Raw genomic sequence first — 14,528 nt, forward strand, 5'->3', positions numbered from 1 at the left:
AATATTAGCATAGATAGGAAGGTAAAGGAGGTGGGGTAATATTGTATAGCAATAATGCAGTAGACTATAAAGAAATTAGATGTGGATAAAACAATTGGTTTGGGCCAAAATCACCTAGGGGAAGGCTTGTAAAAGAGGTTCTGTTGAGGGAAGTGTTAGAGACTTGCTCTAGACCACTAGGGTTGGATTTGGATATGGATAGCAATCTCTGTAATAATTAGAGAGAGAAAATACTATGAGAAATTGTGTCATTGTGGGAGACTAACTTGCCAGGTAGAATAAGCACCAATAATAGTACCTAGCTCTTATCTATTAGGACAGCGGTTCTCAAAGTGGGATCCACAGACCCCTAGGGGTCCGTGAGGGTACTCCAGGGGATCCACAAGTCATGTCTGGGCCTGCTGATCAACTCCTCCCTGTCCCTCCCAGTGCCTCCTGCACACCGTGGAAAAGCTGGGAGGGAGGGAGAGGAGTGGGGATGGGGCGGGAAGAGTTGGGGCAGGGCCTTGGAGGAAGGGGTGGAGTGGCGGCAGGGCCTGGGACTGAGTAGGGGTTGAGCACCCCCAGGGAAAATTAGAAGTCAGCATGGGGGTCCATGAAAATTTTTTAAATCAAGATGGGGGTCCTCCGGTTGCCAAAGTTTGAGAACTGCTGTATTAGGAGATCTTCTCATCTACAGATAAGCATTCATGGCACTTGCAGAGGAAACTGGTTTGTTTATTTACCCCAACTTAAAGGGCCAAACTGTAAGCAGCTGCAAGACATGATCCTGCCCTCTCAGCAATCATAGAGGAAAAGGGAGTGTTATTTACCACTTCACACAACACAAGAACTAGGGGTCACCCAATAACATGAATAGGCAGCAGGTTTAAAACAAACAAAAGGAAGTATTTCTTCACCCAACGCACAGTCAACCTGTGGAACTCCTTGCCAGGGAACATTGTGAAGGCCAAAAGTATAACAGGGTTCAAAAAAGAACTAGGTAAGTTCACAGAGGATGGGTCCACCAATAGCTATTAGCCAAGATGCTCAGGGATGCAACTGCATGCTCTGGGTGTCCCTAAACACCTCTGTTTGCCAGAAGCTGGGACTGGACGACAGGGGATGGATCACTCAATAAATTGCCCTGTTCTGTTCATTCCCTCTGGGGCACCTGGCATCGGCCATTATCGGAAGACAGGATACTGGGCTAATTGGACCATTGGTCTGACCCAGTATGGCCGTTCTTAGGTCCCCACTCTTTCACTTTTGTGCACTGAAAAAGCAGTGAATGGGAGCCAGTTTGATACACTGAAATGCATTTCCACTGGAGGGCAATTATCAAGTTATCCATCCCCTGTCATCCAGTCCCAGCACCTGGCAGTCAGAGACTCTGAGCAAGGGGTTGCATCCCTGACCATCTTGGCTAATAGCCATTTATGGATCTATCCTCCAGGAACTGATCTAATTCTTTTTTGAACGCAGTTATACTGGGACAATCTGGCACAAACCAATTCAAGGCAACCAGCAATAGAATGAGAGCTTGCATATCTCCTTGCTGGACCTGGAAGACCTGATCCTACATGTGAGTCTTTCCTGCTCCATTCCAGGGATTTAAAAAAAATATTTTTTTAGCAATTTTAAAACCATAGATGTGACCAGTTTCCTTTCTAAAGGAGCCAGTCAGGATGGTCTCCTAGGCTATCTCATTCTGATGGACAAAGAAGAGTTAGTTGCTAACCTAAAAATTACTGGTTACATTACTTTGTGCAAAGAAAATGTGGCACCAACCAGTAAGATGTATATTTGTAACTTTAAAAGGGCTTAAAGCAGTTGTTGGCACAAACTGATTGGGAATGTAAATTTAAAGTGGGAAGTGTTAATGAAAACTGGGAATTGTTCCAGGATATCAGACTGGATGCCTGAAAAGCCACAATTCCACAGACACAAAAAAAGTTACATTGAACAAGAAGCCATCGTCATTTTAAGGAGATGTGGAAGCAGCGATTAAACTTAAATAATAAAGAATAGAAAAAAGGGGAAGTAAATGGCCATGAATATAAGTCACAAGTTAAAAAATGTAGCCAAATGATAAGGGAAGCCAAAGGAATCACTGAAATGTCAGTGGCCAATAAAGTTAAAGACAATAAGAAGATTTTAACATATTAGGAACAAAAAAGCCTACATCAGTTATAATTCAATTACTAGATGCAGATAGTAAAATCATAAATAGTGATGCAGAAAAGATAGAAATATTCAACAGGGATTTCTGTTCTATGGTTGGTATGAAGCAGGGGGAATGTATCTATCCCACATGATGCTGTGGATGGAATAGAAAGTTAATCATCTGTAACAAAGGAGGATGAGACATCATCTGCTAAAATTAAACACTTTTAAACCACAACTTACACCCAAGAGTCTTAAAGGAAGTCTTAAAGCTGAGGAGCTTTCTGAAACACTAATGTTAATTTTTAAAAAATCTTGGAAATCTGGGGAAATGCCAAAGGACTGGAGGACTTCCAATGTAATTTCAATATTAAAAAAAATCCAGGGAACTATATACTCAATAGCCTGACATCCATTACAGGTAAAATTGAGGAAAGGTTAATTTGGGGCTCTTACCAACAAAGAATTAGAGAATAAAAATAGAACGAATGCTGGTGAGCAATGAGCACAGTTTCATGGAAGGTAGATCTTGTCAAGCAAATCTGGTATCTTTTTTGACAGGTTTACAAGCCTAGTACAGACAACTGTGTTTACATAATACACTTGGATTCTCCCAGGCATTTGCCTTGGTACCCCATGACATTACAATTAATAAGCTTGCATTATATGGATTTAGAGGGCACACACTACATGGATTGAAAACAGGCTCATTGGCAGATCTCAGACATAGTTGCTAACGGATAGATATCAGTGAGAGGGGCTGTTTTTACCAGAGTCCCCCAGTGATCAGTTCTTGGCCCAACACTATTCAATATGGGTATCAATGACCTAGACAAGGCTATAAAACCTTTGCTGGGAACGTGTGCAGATGACAAAGATTGATGGGGTGACAAATAAGGAGGAGGACAGGTTACTGTTACAGAGTGATCTGAATCACCCGGTTAAATGGTCACAATCCTATAAAAGGCATTTTAACACAGTGTGGTGGGGCTTGTACCTCAGTGGCCCTTCTATGCCCAAGTCCATGTTCTAAACCCCTCTGTAGTTAGCACAGCGTGGCCCAAGGGCCAGAGCACATCTACTTCCCCTTCCCTAGTGGGATAATGCGGCCTAGCGGTCGGAGTCCATACGATATGCCCTTAGGGCAGCGCGGCCCAATGGCCAGAATCCATCTAATTCCCCTCCTCTGGTGGGATAATGCGGCCTAGTGGCTGAAAATCAATCAACTCACAGTGTGGGGCCACCCCATTTCAAAGGTGGGTGGCAGAGATGGGGGACCCGGTCTCATCCCCGACCCAGGGCGCTGTTGGTGGCAAGTTCTCCTCACCACTGGTCCAGCGGGGATTCTCCTGAAGCACACCAGACTGAACAGTCTTAGCACCGTTTCCCTTTAAGGACTCCTTGGGTCACTTCCTAGCCCTTCCTCAGATTCAACCTGATCCACAGCGTCCTCTGCTTCCCCTCTGCAGCGCGTCTGGATGTGACTGGTCTCTGCGTCCTGGTGTGCGAGCCACTCTTCTGCTGGAGAGAGTGACAAGCCTCCTTCCCCTCCAGCAGTCCACCCTGACTGAGCAGCTCTGCAGGCTTTTATACCTGACTTCCAGGTGGAGCATGCCCAGCAGAACCTCAGGGGTGGAGTATCTTCTGCTAGGAGGGAAGGATTAACCCCTGCTGTACCAGTGCAGGGCCAATCCGTCCCGTTACACACAGCCAAATGCAAGGTAATACTTGGGGAACAGAGAATTGAACTTATACCTACAGGAGAGGGACCTCTGTCTTGGGAAGCAGTGACTCAGAGAAGGACTTAAGGGTCATGAGAGATATTTGCCTCAACCTGAGCTTTCAGTGCAATACTGTGGCAAAAAGGGCTAATGCTTGGCTGTATAAATCAGGGACTATCAAGTGGAAGATGGGAAGATACACAGCACTGGGTAGACGGTTACTAGAACACTGTGTCCACTGCTGTGACCACCCCTCAAGAAGGATGTGGAAATGCTGGAGACACGTCAGAGGAGGGCTACAAAGATTATGCAGGATCTGAAAAACAGGTCTTACAATGTGAGTTCAGCTTGTTCAGTGTGTCGAAGAGACGACTGAGAGGTGACGTGCGCTCTGTGTCTAGGTCCTTACCTGTGGGAAAGAGATCTGAGAGTGGGGGGCTTTTCAGCCGTGCTAGCAAATGCAAATCAAGGCTGAAGTTAGACAAATTCATCCTTGAAATGAGAGTGAATAAATGTTGGACAGCTTCCCTGGGAGGGGGTGCACTCACCATCCCTTGGAATCTTTGCAAGGAGGTTAGGTATATTTCTAAAAGACATGCTTCCATCCGGCTTTTGGGAGAGGTTCTGTGGCCGTGTGTGTGTGTGGTCCCTTCTAGCCTATGAATTGCTCTGCTCTCCCCTTCCTTTCTGGGCCCTGGGGAGAACCGGATCGCCTGCATTTCCCTCAGCAGGGCAGAGCTTTGAAATACTCAACAAAACTACATAAAATGGGGAGGGATTCCGGTGAATAGTCTGGGTAAGGCAGAAATACCCCCCTGGAAAGGAAGCAAACATAAAAAGCCTCCCATAAGAGGATCAAAGAAATTTGTTATACACAGGTGCCACCTCGTGGATATCTATGGAAGTGGCAGAGAACCTGCAAGAACAGAAATCTGAGAGCTATTTGGAAAGAGTCTGATAGAAATTAGAGGGTTGCACCTCCTCCAACAGACCCCTGTGGTCACTGGAGGCCTCCAAGTTTTGCTGGCCCCACAAAGGAAGTGTCAGAATCGAGAAGTGCTCCTGACACCTGGACTAGCCATGAGGTGAGATTCCCCCCAGTTCCGAGCACCAGGACTGAGGATCGACGCTGGAACTCCTTGGAGGGACTGTATTTCTGTGTCCTTGGACAGAGGTAACTGACGGGTCCCTTGTCCATGCTGCACTCTTTGTGGGGTGACCTCAAGGAGCTTTATATGGGGTTTTAACTAAGAAGTGCCATATGTGTGTTCCTCCTTTGTGAGTACATTGGCCTATGAGAACCTCAGACAATAACTCCTGTAAGCAATTGCTTGTGACGCTTTAAACTCATCCCTTTCAAACCAAGCCCCAGAAATTGCTGGGACCCCAGCCTGGAGCCACGAAAGGCTGTATGTTACAGTGTTGAGTGTCTTGGTGCCTGGAAAATCACAGAACGCGAGGAGTGCAAGTCGGGCGGCAACCTCCGGTACCTGTATCTGCAAGAGATTGCTAGCCGGTATGGAATACAGGAAAGATGTGGGGCCAATCCCTTTCCCCCCACCCCCACCGGAGCACACTACTCCTGTGTTCTACTCCTTAAAGGGAGGGCATTCATTCTTATGGCTTTAATAGCACAATACATATGCTAACAAACTTAAACAGAAGCTTTTCTTAAGTTTGTTAGCATATGTATTGCACTGTTTTATGTTGGTCCTCAAGAGGGGAGGGGTGGCGGGTGGGGACAGAAGGTGTTTAAATAAAACAGTGTTTTTTATTCTGTTTCTCCCCATTGCTCTGAATTATCCATGACATTCATACTGCATCACATCAAGTACAAATCATTAGAGGAATGCCTCTGCTTGCACTGATCAGAGGATGTTTGGATTCTGATGTTAGCCCAATTCTGTAGCCTGACAGGAATCAGTGGTGTCCATCCCCAATGTAAACATAGAATTCTTCTTTGCAGCCAAACTAGTCTAACATGCATTTTGTTAACTGGAACTGGAGCAGGAAAACAAATGCCTCATTTTTCAGCTTTGTGCGTGAGAGAACTATAAGTGAAGATTCTGTGGCCCAGTGGCTAGGGCATCCATCCGTCTGGGAGGTGGGAGCCTGGACAGGACTCACTAAAGCCTTGAGACAGTGGAGGAGGTAGGTGAAATCCAGGCATTTTCTGAGCCCCGTGTATCACAGTGACCAGGGGCAGCTCCAGACCCCAGCACGCCAAGCGCGTGCTTGGGGCGGCATGCCGCGGGGGGCGCTCTGCCGGTCGCTGGGAGGGCGGCAGGCGGCTCCGATGGACCGCCCGCAGGCGTGCCTGCAGAGGGTCCGCTGGTCCCGTGGCTTCAGTGGAGCATCCGCAAGCATGCCTGTGGGAGGTCCACCGGAGCCGCGGGACCAGCGGACCCTCCGCAGGCACGTCTGCAGGAGGTCCACCGGAGCCGCGGGACCAGCAGACCCTCCGCAGGCACATCTGCAGGAGGTCCACCGGAGCCGCGGGACCGGCGACCGGCAGAGCGCCCCCCGCGGCATGCCGCCGTGCTTGGGGTGGCGAAATTGCTAGAGCTGCCCCTGACAGTGACCAGCCAAATGCAGAACAAACAGAGTGGAGGACCCAGTTTCCAGATTGTACAACATTGGTGAACTGAGTTGGCTTTTCCCTGACCTTGACTGGAAGGCGTTAAGAAGGAAAACACCTGGTACCTGGGGAGGCCTCTAACTCCAACCCTGCTTTGGTCATTCAGCATCTGACCCAGAGGGACCCTGGCCACTGCTTGTGGTCTGTTTCCTGGGCTGGAGGCCCTGCCTTTGGCATTTCAGCATCTCCAACCCATATTAGCTATGCCAATGCCAGTTCAGAGCCTTGGGTCATTCAGGCTGCTAGAGTGCGAGAAATGGAGAGCGCAGCAACCGGACTCCCCAGTTAGGAGAGACGCAGAGTACAGAGTTCAGCCTGGGGCTCCAAATCTGAGCCACGTGCTGGTGCTGGATGCGCCAGTTGTGAGCTGTTTAATAACTGAAAGGCTGACATGGAATTTGATTGACAAAGAATTAAAGGCTAGAAATATAATCACTGCCAGTCACCAGGGATTGTTTTGGAAAATAGGTCTCGTCCAACATACCCGGATTTCCTCCTTTGGTGAGATAACTGCAAAGATGTAATACACTTGATATTGTCAGGCATTTGTCTCAGTTCTACACGATATTCTGATGAAAAAATTAGCACCATGTAATATCAATAGAGCACACATTGAATGGATTAAGAACTGGCCGACAGATCTCAAAAAGGAGTTGGGGAACCCTCCTCAAATGGGGGTGTTTCTGGTGGGGCTCTGCAGGGATTGGTTTAGGCTTGGAGCTAGTCACATTTTTATCAATGAGCTGGAAGTAACTATAAAATCACTGCAGATAAAATTTGCAGATGACACAAAGATAGGTGGAGCAGCAAATGATGAGGACAGGGCAGTCCTGGAGAGCAACCTGGATCCACAGGCACCGACTTTCCAATGTGCCAGGGAATGCTCAACCCCCGGCTCTGACCCCAACCTCACTCCACCCTTTCTCCCAAAGCCCCACCCCTGCCCTGCCTCTCCCCGGCCCCGCACCGCCTCCTCCCACCCAGTTCCATTCCCTCCCCGAAGTCTGCCACGTCCTTGCTCCTCCCTGCTCCCTCCCAGCCTCCTGCACACCACGAAACAGCTGTTCGCGGAGGGCTGGAGGCGCAGGGAGGGAGGGGAAGGTGCTGATCCACAGGGCCTTCTGCGAGGCGTGAGGGGGAGCTGATGGAGGGCTACTGGTGGGTGCTCAGCACTGGATCACTTGGTAAGCTGGGCCCATTCCAACAAAATAGATTTTAATATAGCCAAATGCAAAATTTTACTTCTAGGAACAAGGAAAACAGTCCATGCCTACAGAATGGGGGCCTGTATCCCAGAATGGTTTAGGTGTCAGAGTGGACAAGCAGCTGAACGTGAGCTCCCAGTGTGATGCTGTGGCAAAAAGGGTTAATGCGCTCCTTGGCTCTATAAGTAGGGGAGGAGTGAGTAGGAGCAAGGCGGTGGTTTTCCCTCTGTACATGGCACTGGTGAGGGTGACACTGGAATACTGCATACAGTTCTGGTGCCCACATTTTAAAAAGTATGTTGAAAAATTGGAGATATGCAGAAAGGAGCCACAAAAATGATCAAGTGCTGGAGAAAATGCCCTGCAGAGAGAGAGTTAAAATGCACAATCTGTTTAGCTATAAAAAAGAAGAATGAGAGGTAGCTTGATTACAGTGTCTAAGGACCTCCACAAGGAGAAGGTACTGGGTACTCCGGGCTCTTTGATCTCACAGAGAAAGGCAGAACAAGAACCACTGGCTGGAAGCTGAAGCCAGCCAAATTCCAATTAGAAATACGGCCCCCATTTCTACCAGGAGGGTGATTAAACCTTGGCAAAAACTCCCAGGGAAGCAGTGTGTTCTCCATCTCATGATGTCTTCAGCTCCAGCCTGGAGCCTTTCTGGGAGCTGTGTTAGCCAAACACAAAAGTTTGTGGGCTCAGTAGAGCAGAGGTTTCCAGCAGCTCCCAGTGGCCCGGAGCAGCGATCCGCAGCCAGTGGGAGCCACGATCAGCCGGACCTGCGGACGCGGCAGGTAAACAAACCGGCCTGGCCCGCCAGGGGCTTTCCCTACACAAGCGGCAACCCCTGTTTGAGAAACCCTGAGCTATGGTGTAAGAAGCTTGGGCCAGGTATGAAAAAAATCATCAGTATCATATCTAGAAACTACTCATTTAAAACCCTAGATATGTAAGTAGATCAGGAAATGTCCAGAAAGATGCTATTAGGTTTATCCCTTTTATTTCTTTATAGCTTGTGGATTCCTCTGTGCTAACCCCAGGTGCTTTTGTTTTGTTTGCAACCTTTAAGCTGGACCTCAAGAAAGCTACTCTTGGTGCTTACTTGTAGTTGCTCTTTTAAAATTTAGCAATAGCCTGAGTACCCAGATGTATTTTCTTTCTTTGTTTTAAATAAAATTTACCTTTTTAAGAACATAACTGGATTTTTGTATCTTAAGAGGTTTGTGCACATATTGTTGGCAACAGCTGATTTCCTGTTTTTTCTTTATCAGCTCTTCCCTGGAGGGGGTGGTGGTGAAAGGGCTTGAGGTTACCCCACAGGAAGGAATTCCCAACTGTGCCTTCCTGGGCTCTCAAAGGGGTTCTGAACTTGGGTGGTGGCAGCATCTACCAATCCAAGGTCAGAGAAAAGTTGTAACCTGGGGAATAATACAAGCCTGGAGTGGCCAGTATTAATTTTTAGAATCCTTGCGGGCCCCCACTTTCTGCACTCAAAGTGCCAGAGTGGGGAATCAGCCTTGACATGGTGGCAGAGCGGTGGGATCATTTTTAACCAGAGGCACAGACCTCAGGATTCTAAAAGGACACATTTTTCCTTTTGGCCGCCTGCAAAGCCAGGGAGTTCTTTTCTTTTCTTTTCTTTTCTTTTCTTTTCTTTTCTTTTCTTTTCTGCCTGAGGGGGAACAGGCACCCAAAGGGTTCAGCCTGCAAACCCAGGGAGTACAACAAGCAGGGTTTTTTTTCTAGCTTCGTGGCAACAAAATAGCTAGTCTAGAGTAGGGCAGCCTGTGCATGAGGTTGTGGTCAGGCACCGATACCCTAGAGCAACCAGTCTTCCCAAAGCAGCACACCACAGAGAAGACAGACTCAGATAAAGCCCAGACATCCAGCTCCATGACAGAAATGCAGCAGACAGGAATTTCTTCCTACAAATGAAGTGCTTGGATGCGGATGCGGAGGCAAAGCACTTGGAAGCGGAAGCGGAGGCAAAGTGCTTGGAGGCTGAAACGGAGGCGAAGCGCTTAGAAGCAGAGACAGAGCTGAAGTGCTTAGAGATGGAAAGGGCTAAACTGGGTCAACCAGGTAGCCCTAACAGTCCTCCTCCAGGTACCGCTCCCCATTCCAAGAAATTCCCTGCATACAAGGTAGGCGATGATACAGAGGCCTTAGAAAATTTTGAAAGGGCTCGGCTTGGGTACAACATCCCTACAGACCAGAATGTGGTGGAGCAGAGGCCACACCTCAGTGGACCCTTAGCAGAGGTGGCAGCTGAAATGCCTAAAGAACACATGAATGAGTATGAACTTTTTAAGCAAAAGGCCAGAATTAGAATGGGGCTAACACCCAAGCATGCCTGTCGGCGATTCAGAGCCCTAAGGTGGAAACCAGACATGGCATTTTCCAGACACACCTACTATATTGTAAAAAATTGGGATGCCTGGATATCAGGAGTAAATGTTAAGTTTCTGGAAGATCTGGCTCTCCTAATATAAATGGAGCAGTTTATAGAAGGTGTTCCTGAGGAAATAGAAAGGTACATCCTAGATGGGAAGCCCAAAACTGTAATTGAGGTGGGGGAGATTGGAGCCAAATGGGTGGAGGTGGCAGAGAAGAAGAAAGCTGGTAGCCGTTGGTGGGGATACCAGAAGGGGCAACCTGAGATGACACCCCACCATTGGAGTCAGCCCAAGGCCCACCTCACAAGGAGGATCCCTCCACACAGCCAGGGAGACCCCAGATGCTCTCTCGTCCCACCACCCTATTCTCCAACCACCCACCTCGCCCCAGCCCACAGTCAGCTGGGTGATGCTTTAAATGTAATGAGCTGGGGCATGTGAAGGCCAACTGCCCCAAGAGCACCAGCTGACTGCAACTCATCACCCCGGGATCCCACCGAGAGCCTTCAGGCCCAGTTGCCTCGCAAATAGCCCCAGAGCAAAGGGAAACTGTGAGTGTGGGTGGAAGGAAGATTACTGCATTGAGAGACACAGAAGCACAGGTGTCAGCTATCCACCAGTACCTGGTGGACTCCAAATTAATCAACCCAGAGGCCCAAGTAACAGTACAACTCTTTAAGGCCAACTCTTTTAACTCACCTACAGCCAAGTTGCCTGTCCTCTACAAGGGCTGGTCAGGAATATGGACTTTTGCAGTCTATGATGATTATCCCATTCCCATGCTGCTGGGAGAAGACTTAGCCAACCATGTGAGGCTACAAAAAGGGTGGGGATGGTCACCCACAGCCAGGCTAAACGGGCCTCCACACCTAACTCCATTCCTGAGCCTGCTACAAGAACTCAGTCTGTGTCCCCTGATACCACAGGCCCAGGGACCCAGCCAGAGGTGGTGGAACCAGACCCCAGACCAGACTCTATGGCAGCAGTGGTAGATCCAGTTCCTGGGCCCCAGCCAGAACCAGCCCAAGGATCGGAACTGGCGGATCAGTCAGCACCAGAGCCCATGAGTGCAACCCCACCAGCATCAGGGAAGCCAGCACCAAAGGGCACCACAGAGACGACATCTACAGCAGCAGCTAAACCGGCACAAGAAGCTCAACCAGAGCCTGAAATACAACCCAGTGCACCAGTGGAGAGCGGTTCACAGTCAATGGAGACACCCCCATCACCTGCATCGCTTCCAGTGGGACCAAGCCCAAGTCCACAACCCAGCAAAGAACTAATGTCTCCAGCATCCAGGGAGCAGTTCCAGGCACAGCAGGAAGTGGATGAGAGACTCAAGGGAGTTTGGATGGCGGCACAGAGCGACCCACCACCTCTCAGCTCTTCCAATAGGTCCAGGTTTGTTGTAGAAGGAGGACTCTTGTACAAGGAAACCCTTTCTGGTGGGCACAAGGAGGACTGGCATCCTCAGAGACTGTTGGTAGTTCCAACTAAGTATAGGGAAAAGCTCTTGAGTTTAGCCCACGATTACCCTAGTGGCCATGCTGGGGTGAGCAGGACCAAGGCTCCTTTGGGGAAGTCATTCCACTGGGAGGGAATGGGCAAGGAGGTTTCTACCTATGTCCGGTCTTGTGAGGTGTGCCAGAGGGTGGGAAAGCCCCAAGACCAGGTCAAAGCCCCTCTCCAGCCACTCCCCATAATTGAGGTTCCATTTCAGCATATAGCTGTGGATATTCTTGGTCCTTTCCCAAAGAAGACACCCAGAGGAAAGCTGTACATACTGACATGTTCCCCTCTGGTGTTATCCGGACCAGTGATCTACTAGGTCACTCCAATCCTTTACTCTGAGAATCCCCACTCCTAGGCTGTTCATGCACAGCCTCTGGCATGTAAGCTGCTCCTTGGATTGTGCAACCGAATGACACTAGCCAATATCTCCGGTCTCAGACACAACCCTAGGAACCTCCATCTTACAGTGCCCAGTTATGCCCACTGGACACTGCAAGTTTATATGAGTTCGTCAATTTAACAAAGAAATTGGTATGTACCAGGCTTGTTATCTCAAGGGGAGCCTCTGACATGCTTCAAACCAAACACACTGCTTCAGGTAGAATAAACAAACAGATATATTAACTATAAAGATAGATTTTAAGTGATTATAAGTCAAAACATAACAAGTCAGATTTGGTCAAACAAAATAAAAGCAGAACGCATTCTAAGCTGATCTTAACACTTTCAGTGCCCTTACAAACTTAGATGCTTCTCACCGCAGGCTGACTGGTTGCTTTTCAGCCAGGCTCTCCCCTTTGATCAGCGTTTCAGTTGCTTGGTGGTGGTGTCTGTAGATGTCGGTGGAAGAGAGAGGAAGAGCATGGCAACTGTCTCTCCCTTTTATCATGGCCTTTCCTCCCTCTTGGCTTTGCCCCCCCCTTCAGAGTCAGGTGAGCATTACTGAGTCTCCAGGCAAGGTTGAGCAATTCCCCTGGTGTGACTTCATGCAGGTGAGTAATTTCATTGTAGCTCCCTTGCTGGACAATGGCTGTTGATGGATTATTTGACACCCTGCCCAGGCTGTTGCCTCTGTGCAGCTAATATGTGGCTGATTTCCCAACTTACAGCATGCTTTAGTGACCACCATACAACACAGTTCTCATAACTTCATATGCATTAATGATACACATATCTGGATAGATAAATGACTTTCAGCAGATCATAAGCTTTCCCCTGATACCTTACAAGGCATGCTTTATATGTAAGATCATAATGATATGAAAATGAGGAATATAGGGGTTACAGTACGCTCCCCGAAGGTATAGAATGTGACACTGACCTTAATGGATTTTGCTACCTGAAGGCCGGAAGCAGTAGCTCTACGCAACACCAGGGCTAAAAGTGTAAGCCAGGCATTGGCAGACATTTTTGCCAGGGTAGGTTGGCCCTCAGACATCCTTATGGATTTGGGAACTAACTTCCTGGCAGGGACCATGAAACATCTTTGGAAAGCTCATGGGGAGGACCACTTGGTTGCCACCCCTTCACACCATCAAATGAATGGCCTAGTGGAGAGGTTTAGTGGAACTTTGGGGGCCATGATACGTCAATTTGTGAATAAGCACTCCAGTGATCGGGGGGAGGGATAGCTCAGTGGTTTGAGCATTGGCCTGCTAAACCCAGGGTTGTGAGTTCAGTTCTTGAGGGGGCCACTTAGGGATCTGGGGCAAAAATTGGTCCTGCTAGTGAAGGCAGGGGGCTGGACTCAATGACCTTTTGAGGTCCCTTCCAGTTCTAGGAGATTGGTATGTCTCCAATTATTACCTTACCTAGTGTTGCAGCAGTTGCTTTTTGCCTACGTGGCTTTACCACATCCCAGTTTGGGGTTTTCACCCTTTGAACTCATTTATGGCCACAAAGTTAAGGGGCCATTACAGTTGGTGAAACAGCAATGGGAGGGGGTTATATCTTCTCCAGGAACTAACATTTTGGACTTTGTAACCAACCTGCAAAACACCCTCAAAGACTTTCTAGCCTTTGCTCAAGAAAACCTACAGGATGCTCAACAAGAGCAAAAGGCCTGGTATGATAAACATGCCAGAGAGCGTTCCTTCAGAGTAGGTGACCAAGTCATAGTCCTAAAAGAGCTCCAGGCCAATAAGACGGAAGTGTCATGGGAGGGTTCATATATGGTCCGAGAGCGCCTGGGAGCTGTTAATCATAGTGTTCCCAGGCCCTACCCTAAAACCTAAAGTATACCATGTTAATTCTCTAAAGCCCTTTTATTCCTAAGAAATCAAGATTATCCAGTTTACAGCCCAGGAGCCAGATGATGCTGAGTGGCCTGAAGGAATCTACTATGAAGGGAAAAGCAACGGTGGCGTAGAAGAGGTGAGCCCCACCCCAGCAGGGATTGGGGGGATATTTAGCCCCAGCCCAGCCCTCCTTAGGTCACTCACAGGGAAAGTCGCCTTGCAGAGGAGGGCCCCGAACCTCTGCAGAACTTCTGGCAGGGCTAGGCAGCTGGGGAGGGGGGATCTGGGCTTTGGAGACTGACCCAGTGACCCCAAACACCTGCAAGGGTGGTGGCCCTACTGCAGCCCATGCCCAGCTATGGGGGAGTGGCCCTGCCATGGCTGGGGTCAGTTCCAGTCCCTCCTTCTAGGTCCCTCCCCCATGCAGAGCCTTGGTGGGGGGAAGGTGAAGTGCCCCTGGCATGAATACAGCTGTTTCTGGGAGGGCCTCCCCCCACGCTGGACCTGTGACTCCTCCCACCCCCATGCAAGGGACGAGCACAGTTCTCAGTCCCAGCCGGGGAGTGAAGGGGAAATTGCGTCACCTGGGCACGCAGAGCCCTGCTCTGGACGCTGCGGCTGGAGGGTGCGGCAGCCATTCACCCCCTATGTGTTTTGCAGGTTGGGGGTGTCTG

General features: G+C 48.9%; 1 protein-coding gene across 2 annotated transcripts in view; it reads right to left on the reverse strand.

The window, feature by feature from the left end:
* Window positions 1-3,493, reverse strand: part of ADIPOR1 (adiponectin receptor 1) — a 32,943-nt gene extending 29,450 nt beyond the window's left edge. Inside the window, exon 1 of one of the 2 annotated variants that reach the window (XM_045016120.1) lies at window positions 3,473-3,493. The gene's annotated coding sequence lies outside the window, so the exon portion shown is untranslated. Of the gene's footprint in view, window positions 1-3,376; window positions 3,397-3,472 lie in introns of those variants that run through there. The other variant, XM_045016121.1, reaches the window with a different exon arrangement.
* Window positions 3,494-14,528: the final 11,035 nt, after the last annotated feature.

This window comes from Mauremys mutica, chromosome 4, assembly GCF_020497125.1.
Source record: "Mauremys mutica isolate MM-2020 ecotype Southern chromosome 4, ASM2049712v1, whole genome shotgun sequence".
In the NCBI taxonomy this organism is placed as follows: domain Eukaryota; kingdom Metazoa; phylum Chordata; order Testudines; family Geoemydidae; genus Mauremys; species Mauremys mutica.